General features: G+C 37.1%; 1 long non-coding RNA gene across 1 annotated transcript; it reads right to left on the bottom strand.

Moving 5' to 3' along the window:
- Nucleotides 1-7,876: 7,876 nt before the first annotated feature.
- On the bottom strand, nucleotides 7,877-10,344 carry LOC143267608 (uncharacterized). The gene is made up of 3 exons (XR_013042910.1): nucleotides 9,990-10,344; nucleotides 9,750-9,882; nucleotides 7,877-7,941 (listed from the first exon to the last, which is right to left on the bottom strand). It is a non-coding gene; the product is annotated as an uncharacterized LOC143267608 (long non-coding RNA).
- Between the last annotated feature and the right edge of the window lie 2,495 nt (nucleotides 10,345-12,839).

Raw genomic sequence — 12,839 nt, 5'->3', positions numbered from 1 at the left:
TGAGCTACCTTAGAGGACAGCAGATGTATATTAAAGTCTAACTTCGGGTTTGGGTTTTTTGGTTAGAGGTGTGATGGAAGACCATCAAGAATTGGAGAGTGAATCATTTATATCTTTCCCATAAATTCTTTCAAGATTTATACAACCACTTCTCCCTCTCTGGCTCTTTGTCTTCCATCTTGCCTTCCAGATTCTCATTCGATGGTCTGTTGACCATTTGGTCATTTTCAAACTCTTTGTACCTTATGTCTTAAATATAGAACAATTGTGCCTTTGTTTCTTGAGGATTCTGTCACTTCCAAGAAGAACCACCTAAGACTGTCTCTTGGAACATGCTTTAAAATATTGATAAAGCAATTTTATGTAGAAGTCAATCTCTGTTTAGCCCCTTGATACTGTCATTTACATTTTTTGTAACTTTGAAGGTAATTATACCACATGGTCCTGTATATTGCTCTCTCTCAGGCAGAAACTCATTGAAGAAATTGTATGCTCTCTGTGGGTCCTGTATCTCTTGACTATGATGTTTTCTCTTAAGACTTCACATCCTCTGTTCATTCAGAAGAAACATCTTGATATATTATCCATCTATCTCTCTATCTCTTCTTCTACCTGAAAGCAAAACTGTGGTCATTGAGAGGACATGATTTATTTAGATGAATATTTTTTTATTTTATTTTTTTTTTATTTTTGGTTTTTCGAGACAGGGTTTCTCTGTGTAGCTTTGCGCCTTTCCTGGAACTCACTTGGTAGCCCAGGCTGGCCTCGAACTCACAAAGATCCGCCTGCCTCTGCCTCCCGAGTGCTGGGATTAAAGGCGTGCGCCACCACCGCCCGGCCTAGATGAATATTTTTTAACTTTCATTTGTGTGTATATGACCTTTGGAAAGTTACTCCGAGGCTTAATTTTACTCATTTGTAAAATAGGCACACTAGCAATGTCTACCTTAGAGACTGGCATGAGTTCATGGAAGTAACCCATATAAAGCACCTTCAATTTAGGGAGAACTTAGTTGGCCCAAGCAGTTAGAAGATGAACAGGAAGAATTAAGAGATAATATTTATGCTGGTTATTATCAGTTTGACAATTTTCCTCATAACAGTAGTCACAGAGAAAGTGCTCAAAATACACTGGGTACTAAGGAAAATGTTTTGGAATAAAGATGAACACCATGGACTACCTGACCACAGAGGCTGTTAGTCACTATGCTAGTTTACTCATGCACAGGGTAGATGCATAGACATTTAGAAATAAATATGGTGATGAGATCTACTGTAAGATGAGTCACTCTGTGCCTAGCCACCAGTCCCTGGAACTCCTTTTATTATAGTGGCATCACCCAACTGTCATACAGCTTTTGTCTCAGACTCTCTGGCTGTTTTAGTCCAAGTTGGAAGGCTGAGGATTTACTGAACCACTTACTATGTTTAAGGATCACCAGCTCATAATTGGCTAGAGTTAATGAAAACATTCTTCAGATTTCTTGGTCCTTTGTGTATTGTGATGCTGAAACACTCTCAGAATTCCTCAGTGGAATTCTATCCTGAAAGGGTAGTAAATTAGATAGACAAGGGAATACAGGGAATAAAGTGTGACCTACCAATTTAGTTACTATAATTTTGTTGCTCGAGGGAACAATTTACAGCATTTAGAGTTATATTGAGGTATCAGACGGAGGAGATGACACTGAGGGACACTGCTATCTTAATCTACTTAAGCTTCTATAGCAAACTCCCACAGATGAACAAGTTAACCGATTACCAGTCCCTAGACAGACGACCACTCCTTGTACAACTTTCTTCATCTATACTCTACTAGGTAGGAGTCACAAGACTCAAGAGCTAACTGAGCATTTATAATGAGCATTATAGTGTACTAGTGAGCTATATAATTGTGTGTAGTTAGTGATTACTCTATTTGACAGGTCAGGTGCAGTGAGTGGGCTTTATAAGATAGATCTGGGATCTGACTCCATTTCAGCGAGAGATCTAAGTTCAAGTACTCACTGTCATTCCCATATTTGCTAGATGTAATTGTGCATTTTTTCTCTTTCATTTTTCTTTATTAAGAAATTTTCTACTTACTCTACATACTACCCACAGATCCTCCTCCTCCCTCCTCCCTCCTCCCTCCTCCCACCTCCTAGCCCTCCCTCCCAAGCCACCCCATATCCCCACAGCTTCCAAATCAAGGTCTCCCATGGGGATTTAGCAGAGCCAGGCACACTGAGCCTAGGCAGGACCAAGCCCCTCCCCATTGCACCAAGGCTGAGCTGTAAAGTAGGAAAGGCTTCACTTTCTTGCAACACTATCATTAAGGTTTGAAGACACATGATATAGTATGTGAACTGTTAGCATTCAGTTCGCGAAAGGTCTTCCCATATCTCAGCCTGTATTAGTAACTAGTACTGTAAATGTGTTAAAATGGCACACTTCCTTACCAGAGCTTTAACTCTCTTAACTTTTTTTTAGGTCTTTCAGAGTTTAGTTCTAATTCTGATCATCTATCATCTCTACATCACTATCATCTTTCTTTCGTCGTCGTTTTTTTCCTTCCTTCTTCCCTTCCTTTTTTCTTTCTTTCTTTAATCTACCTACCTACCTTCATAACTATCATCTTTATGTGTAATCAGTTAGCTTTAAAGATGTACTGTTTATTCCTATTCAACCACAGTCTTTCTTTGTTTTAAACACTATGCTGGTGATATTTCCATTCTAAATAACTATATAACATTATCTAGTTATTGTTTTGCAGCTCCTTCCCCTCTGACCCAATGTGAATTTTGAATCTTAGGCTGAAACTCTTCTTCTCTCTTCCTGGCACCTGTATCTCATGGAACAAAGCCATTGTCAATGTTTCCACACAAGTGACCACAACATTTATTGATAGGCTTCTTGGAAGGCTGTTTCTGAGTTTCAATTAGAGAGAAAAATTAAATGAAAGTTTGTCTAGGGTTCTCAGTGATGCTCAATATTACTTGGGGCAAAAAGGTCACCATGTCAGTTAACTTAAAATATTCCTACTTCACATGGGTTTTACTGTAGCTCATGTAATTCTCTTATTGTTCAGAAAGCCAAGGGAGTAGATGAACATTCAGAAGGCACTATAAAAAGTATCTTAGAGTGTTGTAATGGTTTAACTTTATGTGCACATTCATCAGCTTGTCTGTGAATCCGTATACTAGAGAGAAATTGCAAGAGAAGGGAATGGCTTTTTGCTTTTCTGAGGTGAGGAATTGAAACTGAGATACTTAACAGTGCATGAGAGGATTTAATTCAGCAAACACCAACAGCACCATGCCTTCTGCAGATCAAGGTATTCTAAAAGAAGGATGCACATGTCACCATGATCCACTCTCATATGCAGACATAATAGGATGCACATAGACGCATAGTTCCACAAACATGCAAGTATATTGCAATCAGCAGTGAAGTAGAAGAAAGGGCATAGAACTGAAAAAAAGACGTCAGAATTTTAAAAAAGTAAGCATTGAGGATAATTCCACCCATTTCACACAATTTTTTACTCTTCCCCTGGATCTAAATACTTTCCTTTTAATATTTCCAACAAGTTATATATTGCTTTTCAGAGAGTGAACAGTCAAAAGTTGTCTTTTTAGAAAAGATATCCTGGGGGATGTTTGGCCATGCTGGGACATTGTGGGTGTCGACAAGCTTAATAGCTGGTACAGAAAAAAGAACATGTTTAGCATGTAATGCACACAATCAAAGCTATTGAGAAAAAGGCAGCATTTGCTATTCTTTAGGAAAATTGGCAACATCAAAAATACTTACTGTGCATAATTAAAACCAAGGAAATATGTTATTGGTTCCATTAAATTTGTCCAAGGACCAGAAGAACAAGTATGGAATTAAATGCATTTACAAACACTTTATTTCATAATGAATACTGCAATTTAAAAAGACAGCCCTTTAGCCAGTTTTTGCTTTTGAATCATTGCCATTATTAATCAATTACCCAAATTGTCATCAAAATAGGACATTTGTATTCAATGTTCCTAACAGAATGGGGACATGAATGAATGTATTCCTTGTGTTGGAGTTTTTATAGAGTTATAATTAAAAATGTTTTTGATTTAAAAATGTTGTTATTTGTGTTCTTTTACAGTTAAAGGGAGACGTATCTTACCATTCCCGGTACCAGAAGAGATACACAAGAATGAGACAAAGGTTCTTCATGAATACACATTCATCCAGGCTTGAGAAGAGATAATGCCTAAGGAAGCACACTGGCAACTTCAAACAATCTTCAGTTAATGCTACAAACTAAAACCAGGACAGGTGATATGGCTCAGTGGGGGAAAGATTGACAACCTGAAGTCAATCCTGGGGACCCACCTGGTGAAGTAGAGAACTGACTCCCAAAAGTTACCATCTGACTTCCACATACATACCATTGCAAATATAAAGACATCCCCACACCTTGCCCCTATAAATAATAGATAAGTATAACGTAATAAAACTAGATTTTTTTTTCAATTTGGCTTGATTGGGGATAAATGTTGAGGAATAGTGGCAAGTTGTTACATATCAGTAGATGAATGAAGGTATCTTTAAAAGGTGATGTTGGAATCAAGTTCTAATGCTGAATAGAATCCGATGTGGAAGCCAATGGAAGATTAGCATTTCCAGGTGAAGGTTAAATATAAACATCTTAGGTGAAACAGAGTTAGGTTGCAAAATTTGTTTTTGATTGATATTTTGCTTGCAAATTTTGATGCTTTGAGGTTCATATTGAAACAAAGGGATAAAGAAATTAAACATATATTATATGTATGTCTACATTTGGATGCATAGTTTGTCTCACTGGACTCTTGGCCATTCAGTTTCAGTCCTATTACATTGAAAGAAACAGTAGATAATACAATGTAGACATGTTTAAGTTTGCATGTGTTTTCATTTCAGAAACAAAAAGTTAATGTTGCTTTCTTCAGAAGACTATAGGGGAAGGTGAATGTGATGAAAACAAGGTACACACACACACACACACACACACACACACACACACACATCATGACTATCATTTGTCTTTATTATTTCTTTCACTTGGTGTTTAAGGTTAGCATACAAAGCAATGGGTTTCATTAGGGTCTGCATATGTAGATGCTGTTATACATAGTTTTCATTCATATTCTCCCCAACTACCCTCCATGAGGGCTCTTGCTACTTCAACTGGATCTTTTTCTTCCCCTAGCTAATTTTCTGTTCATATAATATATATGAAATTACTGTTTATAGTTCTCGTGATCCTTAAGGTGTCTTCTTCCCTTCTCATAATCTCCTTTCTACACAACTATCTACACTGCATAACCACACACATATATAAACTATATTCCATATGTAAAGAAAACATACAGTTCTGCCTTTCCGAATTTGCCTTATTTTGGTCAGCTTAATGACTTCTGGTTTTATGTGCTTTCCAGCAAATTCCATATGATTCTTTTTTTAACCACTTTATTGTAATGAACCACACATAGAAACATTACACAGGTAGATTAAAGTAGCCATTCAAATAAACACCCGTTCTAAAATTCTACATTTTTAAGTGAGTTTCTTTACATTTAGACTAGCTTCACTTAGAGTTTTATGCTTCCACTATCACATTTATATACACTTATCTACTAGCAAACAAAAGAAAAAAATCACCCTAAGTTATGACAGAGTTGAAATTAGAAAATAAATTAGTTTTATATCTTCTTTCATAGTCGTGTGTCCTTATGCTTGCATTTTGTTCTTCCTTATCATTGAAATTTATCCTTTCTTGGTTTCCTTTCTAAGTATTATACTGTACCTATCCACACTCAAAACTGTTAACATATGGACATGGGTATATTGTGGGCTAGGATCCACATATAAGGGAGAACACTTTTTTCTTTGTGAGTTTGGTGAACTTGATTGTTATTATACATTTTAAGTCCATGCATTTTTTCCTCAGAAATTCATGATTTCATTTTCTTTACAGCTGAATAATATTGCAATACGTATTTTACCCCACCGCATTTCGCTATCACCTCATCCATTGATGAACATCTATACTTTTATTGTCCATCTACAAGTGAATGAATAATCATTCTTCTTTATGGTCACATAGAATTCCTTTGTGCAGAAGGGACCCTAAGCTAAGACTTCTGACAGTAGGGGGTACTAGCGTGACCTGGCCATCTCCTGTAACCAGGCAAAACTTTCAGTGGAGAGATAGGGACACCAATCCAGTAATATAACCTTGACCTACAATTTGTCCTGCCTATAAGTTGTGCTGCAGTAAAAGTGATACATAAATTGTGGAAGTGGCCAACCAATGACTGAGCCACTGTGAGACCCATACCACAAGAAAGTCCTCCCCTGACATTGCCTGGAGCACCAGGACCCAGAGGCTGGATAACCCATAAACCTAAGATACAACCAAATGTAACTGTCATAAGACAAGCAAACAAACATAAAAGACAATGTAATGATGCCAAATGATATTCTGCTATGCTCACAGATTAGTGCCTAGCCCAGTTGTCATCAGAGAGGCTTCACCTGGCAACTGATAGAAACAGATGCAGAGATCCACAGCCAAACACTAGGCAGAGCTTGGGGAATCCTATGGAAGAGGGGAAGGAAGGATTGTAGGAGCTAGAGGAATCAAGGACACCATCAGAACCAACTAACGTGGCTTCAATTACAGAGACTGAACTAATAACCGAGACCAAACCGACAACCAGGGAGCTTTCATGGAACAGAACCAGATCCTCTGCATATATGCACATATGCTTCTTCCTTTCCTATTTGAATCCCTTTTATTTCTCTTGTCTCAGTGTTCTTGCTAAGCCACTAAAAACTGTATTTAATTAGAGTTGGGGAAGTGGACATGTTTGTCTCATTCCAGACTTCAGAAGAGGTGCTTTCAGTTTCTCATCGTTTAGTATAATGTTGGTTGTAAGCATGTCACATGTCTTAGAATTCTATTATTGTGAAGAGACATTATGACTCTTATAAAGGAACAAACTTAATTGGGGGCTGGCTTACAGTTTAGAGGTCTAGTCCATTAGTGTCATAGTGGGAAGTATGAAAGCATGCAGGTAGACATGTGCTGGAGATGAGCTGAGAGTTCTACACCTGGGTCCCCAGGCATCAGGAAGGAAGAGTGAGCCAGTCAGCCTGGGTTGAACTTCTAAAACCTCAAAGCTCACCCTTGGTGACACACTTCCTCCAACAAGGTCACACCTACTCCAACAAGACCACACCTCCTAATAGTGCTGCTCCCTATGTGCCTATGGGGGCCATTTTCATTCAAACCACCACATTAAATGGTTCCCTCCATTCATAGTTTCTTCATGCTTCATATTCATAAGATTTCTGAACTTTATGGAAGGCATTTTCTGTACCTATTGAGATGATTATTTGATTTATGTGGTGGAATATACTTATTGATTTGCCATGTTGAAGCAACTTGCCAATTGGAATGAACCCATCTTATTCATGGTGTATGATCTTCTTAACCCACTCTTGAATTTGGATTTCTGGATTTTAGCATCTATGTTCATCAGTAAAATTAATTGATAGTTTTCTCTTTTTGTTTTGTGCCTATCCAGTATTGGCATAAGAATGATGCTTACTTTATATTTATATTTAATAGTAATAAAATTCTGACAGCTTTACAAAACATGCTAAGCCAAATATAGTAGACACAGAAGGACAAATACTGCATGATTACACTTAGACAAGATTCAGTAATAAAATCCTTTGGGCGTAAAACATCAGATGATTGTTGCTAAGAACTTGAGAAAAGGGTGAATGAGGGCCATTATTTAATAGACAATTATAGTTTTGTAAAATGAAAAATGGGTGCAAAGTTAATGAAGATATTTACTGTCAGTGAAGGAGATGGAGACCAGATTATAGAGAACTTAATGTTACAGCAACTGAACTGTAAAGCTTTGAAAAGTAGGAAGACATATATATGAATATTAGTCTTCATATTATTTACTGAGAACTATATTATATATTTGTGTTGTGGATAGGTACAAAGTTGGTTCTATAGAATTCTTAGTGATAGTCTTGAGTATTCAATGGAGACCCCACATTAATTATACATTAGTAACAAGGGAAGTTATCATTTTCTACAACGAATATTATAAAGAGGACTCGAAAGTATTCAACAGATTGGGAAATCCTTAAATGTCTGTAATGATGAAGCCAAATATGCATTCTATAGAGGAAAATACCAAAAATTTAGACAGTAAATTGCTCATTATAAAAAATATCCAGAAACTAATAAGATCATTGCTAAAAATGCCAATATGCAGGAAAATGAGTCCCTTGATGAACAGCAGTCTTTAAATGAAATCAAGCACAAGGGCAAAAAAGACAATGCAACTAGTCTGAAAAGATAACAGTAGTTACAATAACTGCATCCAAGTGTTTAAAAGAAAACTTGATTTAAGCAGTGAGAGACACGGACAATGGATTTTTAGTGGCTAGATTCACAATATGGAAAACAAGACATTTTTGTAAATGGAAATTAGGAAGAGGATGTCAGCATTATTGGATTAGGGACTACTGGAATCCATCTTAACTTTAAAATGTCCTGCTTCTAAATTATGTTAAAGTCTGAGTTGCAGTGTCTTGGGACTTCAACATATGGGTTTGGGAAAAGGGGAATACAACTCAACCCACATATATGTGAAGTAATGCATACTATTGGCACTAAGCAATATTGTTCATCAAGTTTTGAATCATGGCTGTTCTTCTTGTCTTTGTGCAAGCTTTACATTGGTGCTTTAAAGAGTATATTTTATTTTTAGGCAGAGAAAATCATTTACAGATGTTTACTCTTATAGAGAAAACATAATTAACACTTTTTTAGAATTATTTTTTCTACTTGGTATTTTCTTAATATAAATTCTCTCACATTGGGCTAATTCATAATACATTAATTTAAAAATAAAATGTATGTGTGTATTACTGGCATGCTTTCTGAAAAGGCAGTTTGCTAATTAATAACACCATCTGACATTAATTCAGTAACTTTGGTCAAACTTTGAATGCCCTGAGTATTCTTCATATTTAGAACACATTAGATGGGGCTTTAAATCAACTCTACTACTCTTCTAAACAACATTTCTCATAACTATTCCAATTTTCATTTAAGTCTGACTTCATCAAATTATAATACTGTAAAATGTGCTAACAGACACACACATGCAGTGAGATCACGTGAACAGACAGGGAACAGAAGGTTCCTGCAAGGCAAGGAGAGTGGCCCAGCAGAAATTTTTCCCTCACGGTTTTCTGAAGAAATCAATCCTGGTGACTGTAGTGGGTAGCCATTCCAACCTTGATCTGGAAGTTCCAACCCCCACTGAGGCTTTGGTAACTGTCACACCTTCAAGGCGGGGCCAAGAGAGGACCCTGAGGACCCAAGGTCTGGATGTGCTGTCTCTCTTGGTTCCTAGACCAAGGTAGATTGAGCAGAGTTCTCCAGAGAACACCGCCAGACTGCGCCACACCTTTCCTAGACCCTGCAACCTACCTATCCCTTTATTTGTAAGTTATGCCACTAAATAAACCTCCCTTTTAACTACATGGAGTGGCCTTAATAATTTCACCAATAGGTGACACTCTGACATTGGATATTTTATCCTCCTATAGTTCAAGTACTTTGTATTACTTTGTTATGTTAGTCCTGGTAAATCATTATATTAATAGATTAGTCTGTTGATTTGTTATAAAAAAAAAATTACCCAAACTGTGTAGCCCTGGCTACAAACATTTATCTCTACAATTCTGGAGGGTGAAACACACAATGTCCCAGTGAAGAGAAGAACAGTGCTGGTGATTTCCTGGTTTTCAGATGGCCACCATCTCATTATATATCTGTAAGGAAAAAAGCAGGAAGAGGAGAAAAGCAGCAGTCTTGATCTCATATGCACCTGCAGAGCACCAGTCTAACATTAGGGGGTCAACCTTTATTATATGCTTACCTCCTGAAGGCATTCCATCCTGGTGGGAATTATGCCATCAAATTTGAAAGACCACAAACCAACAGGAAGTTCATAATATGTTCAGAGACCAGTTATAGATGCTGATTCCCAATCCTGTTCAGCGGTTGTATATGGCTTTCCCACTTGGCATTGTAGGAGTTGACTTCTCCCCATCCTAGGGCTCTGTGTTCTTTCATGGGGAATGGTGAGCAGAATGGCATGTGCCATTTCAAAGAGATGCTTTGTGAGCCGTTGTGGACTTCACTATGGACTCCCTTTCTCTCTCTTGAAGTAGCTGACATCATTAGATACAAAGCTATCTTTGTCAATGCAAAGAACATAGAAGCAAGCTCTTTGTAGCAGTCTCCCAATACATATACATATATTTAAAAGAAACCCATGATAAATCACTGATATTTAGAGTTATTTGTTTATTAATTGAAATCAACCCTAACTCACTTCATGAAAACAAAACAAACCAAACAAACAAACAAACAAAAACCCCAAAAACAAGCAGGAGTCTTCAGGGTTTGCACATAACCATGTTAATGGTGAGAAGAAAGCTGTGGGGGATATTTAGATGATTAAAATAAAATATGAAACATTCTGTGATCAAAATATAGGAAGGATTTTATTCCTAAATTATAAAGCAGTGCAGGAATGTTTTCTGAATGAAAGTGACACATCATCTAATGCAGAAAGACGAATAGAAGCTAGGCACCAAAAGACAATGAGGTCTGAGGAGCAACACATGCATGAAGGGGAAATGAACAGTTTATTGGGGGCTGCAGCATCACCAGTCACACTTCGGAGTCAAATGAGCAGAAGATGATTGATAGGTGTCTGGATCAAGAGAGCCTTTCAACTATGCTTTGAAGTTGTGAATTTCCCCCTCTCTATCTTCTTTAGGCAATAGAAAGTTCATGGGCAAGTGAAACAATTGTATTATACATTCAAACATTAAAAACAGAAAGTGTTATTATACATACCACAACTGCAGTCATGTGAAATGCAAACATAGACCATTACAAATTAATATGTAAAAATAGTTACATGAGAGCAGTGCGAACATAGGTAAATATTGTTGCCTATTTAAAATGCTACCAGACAGTTTGCTCAATTAAGAGGAAATTTAATGTAATGGTCTTACTAGCTAAGCAAAATAAATGAAAAAAAGTTATTTTTTTTCCTTTGGTTTTAGAAACCTATGGGAAACGAAAATATATGTTTACAAAACACAGTTAAGATATGATTGGGAAGGACTTGCTAAGCAGCATAAACAGAGATGAAATAAATTTTCTTTAGCTCTTTGACTAGAAAAATTAACATATCTAATGCAGAGCAAATAATTTTAAAGGCTGTATTTTCCAGTTGGAAATGCTAGTGAGAAAGCAACAAAATTTTAAATGAAAGCCTAGAGTAGAAAATCTAAGAGATGTACGTCTGAGTTATCTTGCTGTTTAGTCAGGTCTGTGTCTAAGTGTTGCTTTGAATGGATTGTGCAGGTCATGGAATATGGAGAAATCAAGCTGATACTCACCCGGAAGCTTCCTCCCTCCTGGTTAGCTTTGACAGTCCTGAAAGTTATGTATACTATCAAAGGAGAAAAATAATCTTGACTGTCATCGAACTTGGAACCCTGAGCACTACAATAAATCTGGTCTGGTAAGACCTGCCCGCTGGTGCAACAGTGGCAAGAACATCATGGGCAGAACCAACCACTTTCTGAATAGATGAAAGTCGCATTTCACAAATTGCAACTCATACCTATCGCTGCTATTGAGCCAAGAAGCTTAGGCTAGACAGGTCTTAGGCTCAAGGGAAGAACCTACTGCTATATTTTTGCCAAGTAAACACAGTATTAAATCTTCTTCTAATAGCTTATTGTTATTCCTCTAGATCAGCATGTCTTTCAAGTCTAATCACAGAAACGTCCCTTTTCAGTAGAAGCAACACAGAGACACACAAGTTGTCAAGATGTAGAGATTAAAAAAAGAACAATTGTTCACAATTAAAATTACTTTTAGCTATTTTGAAAGTCACTGGCTTGACTGAAATTAATCTTATTTTCAATTTGTAGTGACCCAATCACACATTGAAACAACTGATAAAAATACCCAAGAATGTACCTATTGTAGGTTATTTGCCTGAATATAACTTAAGTATTTATAAATATGCAGCTAATGAAACTACATATTTGTGACATATTTACATTTGTAAGTATAATTTATGTACAAAATCTGATGGTGTTAGATGCATTTAATAAATAAATAAATATCAAAAAAAAAAGTTGTAGAGATAAGAGGCTACAGAATGCTCAGTTCTAAGCAGGATATATATAGTGGACCTCTTCCTCCCAAAGCTCAGAGATCATTCTGGAAGAGGGGACAGGAAGAGTCTAGCAGCCAGGGGTGATAAACAAGTACAGGGAAACAGTAATGTCAGACACAGTGGGGCAGGTACACATATGAATTCACAGGCATGGTGAGAGCACCCTTGACTAAAACCTGCACAAGGTCATCGAGCAATGGGAAGGGAGTTAGTGGTAAAGTCTCACCCCTAGCTAAGGGGTTATTGTCAGTTGTTAGCTGCTGCTAGGGGAAGAGGCAATTTTCTTCAAGGATGTGGCAGGTGATATGCCAATCGTACTCCTTGACCTAACACCCAAGAATATATGGACAAAGAGGGGACAAAGTGGGGTAGGGCTTAGTCTGGGGGAAGTTGGAGGAAGGGAGGGAGTATTATCAAATCTTTGCACGAAAATCTCAAGTAAATGGTAATATGAATTACTTCGTTAACTGTCAGGTGAATATGTGTTTTTAAAATTTTTCCTTTTATTTTTTTTAGATC

This window comes from Peromyscus maniculatus, chromosome 10 (assembly GCF_049852395.1).
Source record: "Peromyscus maniculatus bairdii isolate BWxNUB_F1_BW_parent chromosome 10, HU_Pman_BW_mat_3.1, whole genome shotgun sequence".
In the NCBI taxonomy this organism is placed as follows: Eukaryota; Metazoa; Chordata; class Mammalia; order Rodentia; family Cricetidae; genus Peromyscus; species Peromyscus maniculatus.
This window is presented reverse-complemented; position numbering and strand designations above follow the sequence as displayed.